The sequence below is a fragment of the Nuphar pumila genome, chromosome 10, assembly GCF_984573655.1.
Source record: "Nuphar pumila chromosome 10, dmNupPumi1.hap1.1, whole genome shotgun sequence".
Classification (NCBI taxonomy): domain Eukaryota; kingdom Viridiplantae; phylum Streptophyta; class Magnoliopsida; order Nymphaeales; family Nymphaeaceae; genus Nuphar; species Nuphar pumila.
In genome coordinates, this window is record NC_143258.1 from 104,997,830 (window position 1) to 105,006,646 (window position 8,817).

Consider the following 8,817-nt stretch of genomic DNA (forward strand, 5'->3'; position numbering starts at 1 on the left):
AGAATTATATTCCCAACATGTAATGGGTGGGTCTGTTTGATTCCTTCTGATGTATGATAATACATTATGTGATCACATTTATGAAACTAAATTGTTTCTCTATGATTTTATGCATTGTTGATTATGTATAAAGTATCTCTTATTTAGGTATAGAGAATAACATAATAACAATATTAAGAGAGACCAATAGAATGGATTTAAGACTGACCCATTCATAAAGGTAATTTTAACATGCTAAAATACTGAAAATGAATAATATTGTAGTGCGTGAAAATATGACATCTCGTATAGAGGTGTTCATCTCCATGACTTATATGATTCATTCTTGTGATATAGGATAACATATGAACCCACATTAAAATTAAATCGAGATAATGATAAATAACCTCAATTATGTATTTTTTTTTTGTCAATGGGTCAAGTGAGAGAATGTTAAACTTTTTGGAGCAGGTCTAACCAGATGTTACTCGATTTGACATGGGGTACACTAAGAGACACAAGAGAGTGGAGGAGTTGTTACAAACGTGAAGAACTCACATTCAATATGGGAATGTGAGTGGTTTACATGCATTAATGTCATGCATGTAACCCCCTAGTCTTCTCCCCCATATAAAGAGATGCATGGTTGCTTGATGGGAGCAACCAAGGTGATCTCTCTCTTTGGGTTCAAGGGCCCTGCTCACCTTTTTATCTGATGGCCCGGGCTCATCGAGGGCGTCAATAGGATGAAGAGAACACCAACCACCCATGTCTATATAAGCTTTGACCGGAGCGACGATGGCAGCTTTCGGTAAGTAGCATTCTCTTTTGGTTTACGCCAACATGTTTCTTGCATAAAAAGCATGACCTGTTAGATTAAATTGAGTCAAAACAACTGGCATCATTAGATTCATATTAGATTGTAGAAAATGTATATGTTTTTTTGTGTGAAGGTTTTTCTTGCATAAAATGCAAGGCCCAGTCCCTTCATTCCCAAGAAAAATAATTGAAGGGAGTTATTTCCAATTACTGACATTGGAATAAAAAATATAAAAAGAGATAAATAACACATAAATCCACAGCTACACATATCCTTCAAACATATACGAAATGGAAGAAAAAAACAAGTTATTGTGACTGATGTTTTTATGTATTTTTATATATTAATTTGAAATTTTAAATAAACCAATTTTTTAAGATTTTACCAAGTAATGTTTTAATTTATTGTGAGGTTTTCTTTTGAAGAGAAAAATCTAATTCGGGTTGGCAGATGAGCCAAACAAACTGTTCGGGTTCAACTCGTCTACCAATGGACTGAACTTGGGACTCAACTCGTGTTTGTATTTAACTATCTTTTTAAGGAGACATGTGTGTAAGTAGACTGAACACGAGCTCAAGCTTGGCCAAAAAAAATTCCATGTTTAGGAAAAGTAGTAGCTGCCTATCTCCAGCCTACCGCAATTGATTAGTCATTTTTAAGTTGTTTTTCATAAATCTGACCCTTCGGCGTTGTCAATTTGTTAGGAAATGTCACTTGAATAATGCTTTCGATATAAAAATAAATAAAATTTTTAACTTTTAATATTTATAAAAATTTTAAACCATCACCATACAGAAGAGATTATTATAAAATCAAGATTATATATGTACGGCCAAATTAAAGAAAACATTAAAAAAAACCTGATAGGCTGCCAAAACAGTGGTAAGCAGCTACTGCCTACTCCTATGTTTGACCATGAAATATATAATATTATCTGTGTAGAATGTGTAAGAGAAGGGTAATTTTGTTATTTCTGTCTTTTCTGGTGCTATTTAGAAATGTGTAGAAGTTCTTTTTGAAAGGCTTCGAAACCGAGAAAGTTCTTTCCTTATCCGTCTAGAAGATTTGTTTAATTACAGAAAAAAACAAACCTCTTCTGCATTGCAGTAACGAGAAGAGAACAAGCTGTTCAATCACTCTGCAGCCACGTGTGTGATGCAACTTTCAAATTTATATAATGCCAAACACGACCTTATACAATTTTAAAAATAGCAGCCTTCGACATGTTTTGCTTTGACTCTTAAATATCATCAAAATGTCCAAAACATTTGAAAATTAATAAGTAGTCACATGCAAAAATAGTATTTCCAAATGACCCACCCACCTAAAAAAATAAATTTTTTTTTTGGGGTAGCTTAGAAAAAAATACATTTCTTTGTTTTGTTTTGTTTTTTGTGGGGTGGCTTAGAAAAAAATACATTTTTTTTTGTCTTTTCCTTAAATTACTGAACGTCTTTTCTTTTCTGCATCTAATACTAGGTGCGAATAAGTAATCATGGAGAGAAAACAATACAAGTGATCATCAGAAATTTCCTAAAAAAATAGTCCATTATCTTGAAATTTTGAAAACTGTGGAGACTAAACCTAAATTAACCAAGGATGGACCACTATATATATATATATATATATATATATATATATATATATATATATATATATATATATATAGAGAGAGAGAGAGAGAGAAAATAAAATAAAAAACATATTAGAATGTGCTTAAGGGCATGTTTGATTGGATCGCATCACTCTGCCACTTGAACGTGAGAGTGATTCTCAGGTGGCCCCAAATCACATGCTCAACCAAACAAAAACTGGTAGATGGTGTGAAAAACAGAATTAAATATGATTCCGTTTCTCTCCAACGTGAGATTTGAAATCTCACATTAAATGTGTAATTTCAAATTAAATTACACCATCACAGCAAAAAATGTGAACGTTGGGGTTAAAATGTGAAGCCCGACGTTTCTCTCTCTATGTTTTTTTAAGATTTCATTCTTCATGTTAAACAAACATGAGAACTGAAATATCATGAGATTCCAAATCACATGATTTTGAATCTCATGAGATTCAAAATTTCATGCGACTTATTTTTAATTTTGAAAAACACAACCAAACATATATAAAGACTAATAAAAGATAAGTTTTTTATATAAAACCCATGGGCCTAACAGGTGGGTCAAAGACCTCCCATCAACTCGAATATTGGGCAGGGCTCGATCAAGCTCTGCCTGACTAGCAGCCCAGCTAGCATGTCCAAATTGCAGCTCAAGCAAGCTTTGGTCCGCTTGTTGCTCAGCCCTAGTTAACAAAATTTTTCTTTCTTTTTTGTAAACATCCTGTAAAAATGGATTCTATGAGCTTGTTTTGGCCTATGATCTAGCATTGTTAACTATTCGAAGTTAAGCCGAAATAGTGCTTTATTGGCCTATTAATTTTCATTAATTTTGATTGCCCTTAGTGTCTCACATAGGAGGCAGTGTAACACTGTGGCAGGACTACACAATGTAAATGAATCAAACTTCTTTACTGAAGATGTCATTGTCAGCAACACATTAGGAAGTGCAATAATGGCCTGCTAATCTGGTCTTGAGTGATAATCCTATAAAAGAAAACCAGTTCGACCCTTACTTTTTCTATTTCTATATCATAATTTCAATCTATATTTTTATTTATCATGCCCTTATTAACGTCATGAAAAAAAGAAAAAGAAAATCTCCCCTTCCATTTTTAATGTGTAATTGCACTATCTTGACAGAGATATATATGGGTCCAAATGATATAAGGATCACCTAGGCTATTTTAGAGAGAGAGAGAGATGAGAGCCGAAAGTAATTCAACATTACTACTCATGAAGATCAACAAAATGTTGAACCCATGAACTGAACAAGAGCAAAAGCCAAAACAAATAAAGAAAGCACAAGAGAAAAGAACATCAAACAGATAAAATGGGCTCACGCCGGAGCCGCTTGGCCAGATTGCGACAAAGGCTAGGTAGCATCAGCAGAAGGGAGTGGAAGATCACTAAGATGCATACGCAAGATTGCATAAACATCTACCAAGATTTTATGCACCAGGTTTTGAATGTTAACTGGAATATGACGAAAATGAGCATAGTTTTGCGCCATCCAAACAAACCACCAAGAAGTAAGCAACCACATCCGCCAAATGAACCTCCACCTCTTGCTGCGCCTAATACAAACCGGCCCCAAGATCAGATCTAGCGCAAAAGACTTCTCCTTAACAAATACTTCTGGATGCCTCCAGGTCCTGCTAAAGATTTCCACAAATATTGGGCAAGACCAGAATAAGTGAAACGTAGATTCTTCTGCAGCTTGACAAAGCACACACCAACTTAGGAGTTGAATGCCCCACTTCTTTAAATTACTGTGGGGCTGGATCCTATCGTGCAAAATTAACCAAGCCAGAACTCGAGAACGAGGGGAAGGACCATTCGCCCAAAGCACATCTTCGGGCAACCAACCAGCCTCTGGCGATAGCAACGATCTATAGACTTTTTTGGTGGGAAACTCTCCGCTTGGTGCCAACGCCCACTACAACTACTGACCAAAATTTCCGGAGACCTCAAAATGGTCTCTAAAGTAGGCTAAAGCCCTCAACCACGATTTACGCAAGTGCGAGAGCGTCAAACCTCGCGTTCCCAGACGAACCGGGATAAGCGCTGGATCGCCATATTTAGCAAGAAGCAAACTAGCACAAGGGTTATCCGGTTGGTGGGCCAACCCACATTGCTTGGCGACAAGAACAATGCTTCGTAGTCTAGGCGCAGGAATGCCTAAACCAGCCATACGCCGAGGTAAGACCACCGAACGCCAACCAATCAAGTGACGCTTACCCTTGAGTTGACACCCAGACCATAGAAAGCCTGCCAGCAAGCGTGTCAGCTGCTTCTCTACTCCCACAGGCATCACAAACATAGACATAAAAAATTCTAGAATAGTTGAAAGAACATGTTTGACTAAGGTTAGACGGCCAACGCTGGAGAGATAAGACGACTGCTACGAAAGCAATTTGCGCTTCACTTTTTGAAGTGTCGGAGCCCAAGCAGCTGAAGAGAGGTGCTTCACTTGTAACGGCAAGCCAAGGTACATAATAGGCAAGTCAGAAGTAGTGCAATTAAAAATTCTCTTTCCAGCTGCAAGCATATTGGCATTAACATTGAACATGGTAATAGAGCATTTGATCTCATTTAGAGAAAGCCCGGATATGGAGAGAAAGAACTGAATGATAAGCTTGAACCTAAGCATCTGTTGAACATTTGCACGACAAAAAATGATCATATCATCAGCATAAGTAAGAATATGACCCGGAAAGTCGGAAACCTGCAAAGGATCAATGAAACCCGATACAGCAACCCGCTTGAGCAAGACCACAAGACCCTCAGCAACTGCATTGAGCAACAAAGGCGATAGGGGGTACCCTTGCCGCAAACCCCGCCCCAGCTTGAACCGGTCTCCTCTAATACCATTGATATTTAACATGGCCTGAGCATTTGAGACCAGCTCTCTCACTCAACCAGAAAAATGATGACCAATACCGAAATTTGCTAACATTTGAAATAAGAATGGCCAATGCATAGAGTCAAAAGCTTTATGAAAGTCTAATTTAAGGACAAAGTAAGGTTGACCGCTATGCTGCAAGGAATGGACAACCTCGGACGCCATGATGAACGAGTGTTGGACCCTCTTATTACAGATAAAGGCGAACTAAGAGTTTGAAAAATTCTAGTTAGCCACCGATTTCAGCCTATTCGCCAAAACCTTGGCAAACATCCGATAGAGAGCACTCATAACTGAGATTGGTCTGAATCGAGAAATATCAGTGGCCTCATCATCTTTCGAAATGAGCAAAATAATAGCAACATGCAAATTATAAGGCAGTCTAGAATTACGATGGAACTCATCAAACATGCTCACCATGTCTGATTTAACACATTCTCAAAAGATTCTAAAAAAGTCGTCATGAAACCCGTCAATGCCAGGCGCTTTTCAACCCGATAGATCCTTAATGGCCGAAAAAATCTCATCGTCAGAGAACCTTCTTTGCATAGATCTGGCTTGCTCAGGCTGAATTGAGTCAACTAGGATATTACCAAAGACACCCTCCGCAGTTAACGAAGCAGAATATAAGTCCTTGAAGTATAGCGAGACTGCCGGATTAACGTGTTGATTGAGATAAGAAACACCCTCAATGGAGATAGAAGGAACAACCTTCCTCCTATGACAATAGGAAGCATATGAGTGAAAAAATTTAGTGTTGCCATCACCAGCCGCAAACCATTTCACCCTAGACCTTTGCTTCCAACGAATTTCCTCTTTGATCCTCCAGCTTTTCAAGAGCATAGTTAATTCTAAGGACCTGGCCTGGAGACTGAGAAGCTGCAAATAAGAAAGAGAGTCAGGAGAAGACATAGACTGATACAACGCAGAAATCTCTTGATCCCATGCGGCTATTTGTTGAATTTTTTCCACCTTACGACTATGAAGCCAAGCTTTGATATCCTTAGCTAGACGAGAAAGCCTATTTTGAACACGTAGCGCGACCCAATGCTCATCAACAGTTTTGTTCTAAGAATTAGTAACAACCGAGAGAAAATCTGGCTCCTGAAGCCACCATTCTTCAAACGCAAAGCTCCTAGTAGGTTGAAAGTCATCCCCTCAATGAGTGATGATCTGCCCATGATCTGAGATAGAGGGAGCAAACAACACACACTTAACGTCGGGAATGAGGTCCAATAAATTAGGGGTGACAAAGACCCTATCAAGGACCCTACAGCACGAACGAGACCGCATATTCGACCAAGAGAAGTGCTCCCCGGTTAAAGGAATAGGGTAGAGAAAATGGCGATGAACAAAGTCTTGGAAACCTCGCATAGAGGGATTAGGAATTACGATGTTATTAGAGTCATGGATAGATAACAAACAATTGAAATCCCCCATAAGAAGGTAACAATCCGTGCTGGAAATGACAACCCTATCCAAATCATCCCAAAAAGCGGGCCTCATGGTGGTGAGATCAGGTCCATAAACAACAGAAACCACTACTCTTCTATCAACTTCCTGTAAATTGAAAGCAACAGACAGAGAGAAAAGACCCACATCCAGCTGAGATAAATTTAAAGACTGCTTTCCCAAGATAAGGATACCTCTTGCATGATTTACCGCTGGCTTAAAGAAATAGTTAGCTCCCTGCCAGATGCTAGAAACGACCACGAGCGAGATGACCTCCATTTTAGTTTCACATAAAGCAAGAAGGTCAGGCTTTTGCTCCCTAACCGAATTAGCCAGAAACAGGCGTTTAGTGGGACAATTTAAGCCCCTAACATTCCAACAAACAGTCTTCATGAAACAAAATCTGAAAAAACCCGTGGTTGGTGGTTCCGAGATGACCTTCTTGGGGACCTAGCATCGGTAGCCGAAACAATTAACGAAGGCCTCCTTCTTCTTCGCTGACCACCAGCACTGACAGACGACCTCAAGTGACCATCGAAAATGCCCAACTGCTCGCAGTCTGCTCCACCAGAGTTGTAGAGAGAGTCCCCAATAATCGCAGAAATAGCTGAAATCGTAGAATCCATATCAACAGCTATAGCTTGCAGCTGTGAAGAGGAGAGAGAGATATCCAGCAACTTAGCTGCATCGACAACCGTGATACCCAGGGGTTGTGTACTAGGATGTTGTTGACCCTGTGCTGGACTAATGGAATAGGCCGCGTTTGGCGGAATATCAAAATATTTGGTAGAAGAAAAAACCTCCGAGACATAATGTGATACAAGGAGAGGATGTGGAACCGATGAGCCAAGCACCATGTATCTGATTGCCAGGTTGGTTCTAACATTAAACACAATAAAATTGATAACCAGATAGTTAGAGCGTCTGGAGGGAAAATAATAAGGGACGATTGCAGATTCGTCCTTTGTCCATCACGTGCAAGCCTGCCCAACCGCGCCTCCAAGCTGAAATGGCAATTGGTACAAAGAGAAGCAGATACCAGGCCCCGAGCTTGAGAAAAAGCTAACGACTGAACTCCATTAGAGAAAGCATTGCTATCATGGTCAAATTTTTGTGGGCCCACCCTAGACAGAGCTCATGATGGTGAGGATGGCAAAAATTTTCTCTGCTTCCCACGAGCATGCCTACCCAACCGCACCACCAGTCCGCCAAGACAATTAGCGCAAAAATAATCAGACGTCGAGCTTCGTGCATTATAAATAGTGAGCGGCAAATCTCCAAGAGAGTAAGCATTGATGACAGAGCCAAATTTTTTGGGGCCCACCCCTGGCAGAACTTGCAACGGTTGGGAGATGCCATCAAAAGCTGGCGAAGAGTCTAACATAGCTGGAGCAATAGACGGAAAAGAAAGCCCAAAGTGTTGCGGCCGGACAGGGACCCAGATAGACCCAATCTTGACAGCATTGAAAGAAATCGCCGGGTTATAGAGATTGCCAATCTGCACCCATGGCGAGAAGGATAATTTTTGGGAAGGTCGTTCAAGATTCCGACTTGCCGGATGACGCACCGCCCCAGAAAAATCTTTAGAGACTAGATTCATCCCCGACGAATGGGAATGTGAGGGGTTAGATTGTCTTCGCTTTCAGACTAGGTGTCGATGAGAGAGAAAAGATAAGCCACACTTCTGACAATCACAGCGTTTGTGGAAGTTCAAAGAAAAACAATTAGCACACCACCAATCCCCCGACCTGGCGTGACTCAACTGAGATCTATAGCGAATAGCATGGAAGGAGCTTTGCCAAGTAGATGGGACCTGCTTCCATCCTCGATCAGCAACCCATTCTGGAAGCTCACGAATGAAGAAAGGAGAAACAAGCAAAGCCTTAACAGAGCACGCTTCGAGAGGCTCCCGTCTAATAGCTTGCAGGAAAAACCTAATGTCCGAAATACGAAGAGAGCCCACATCTAGGCATGATCGGAGGGACTCTGAAAGCTTAGAGAAGAACCAACGATTAAGTCTGAAAGGCAAGACAACATCCAATCCTCAAC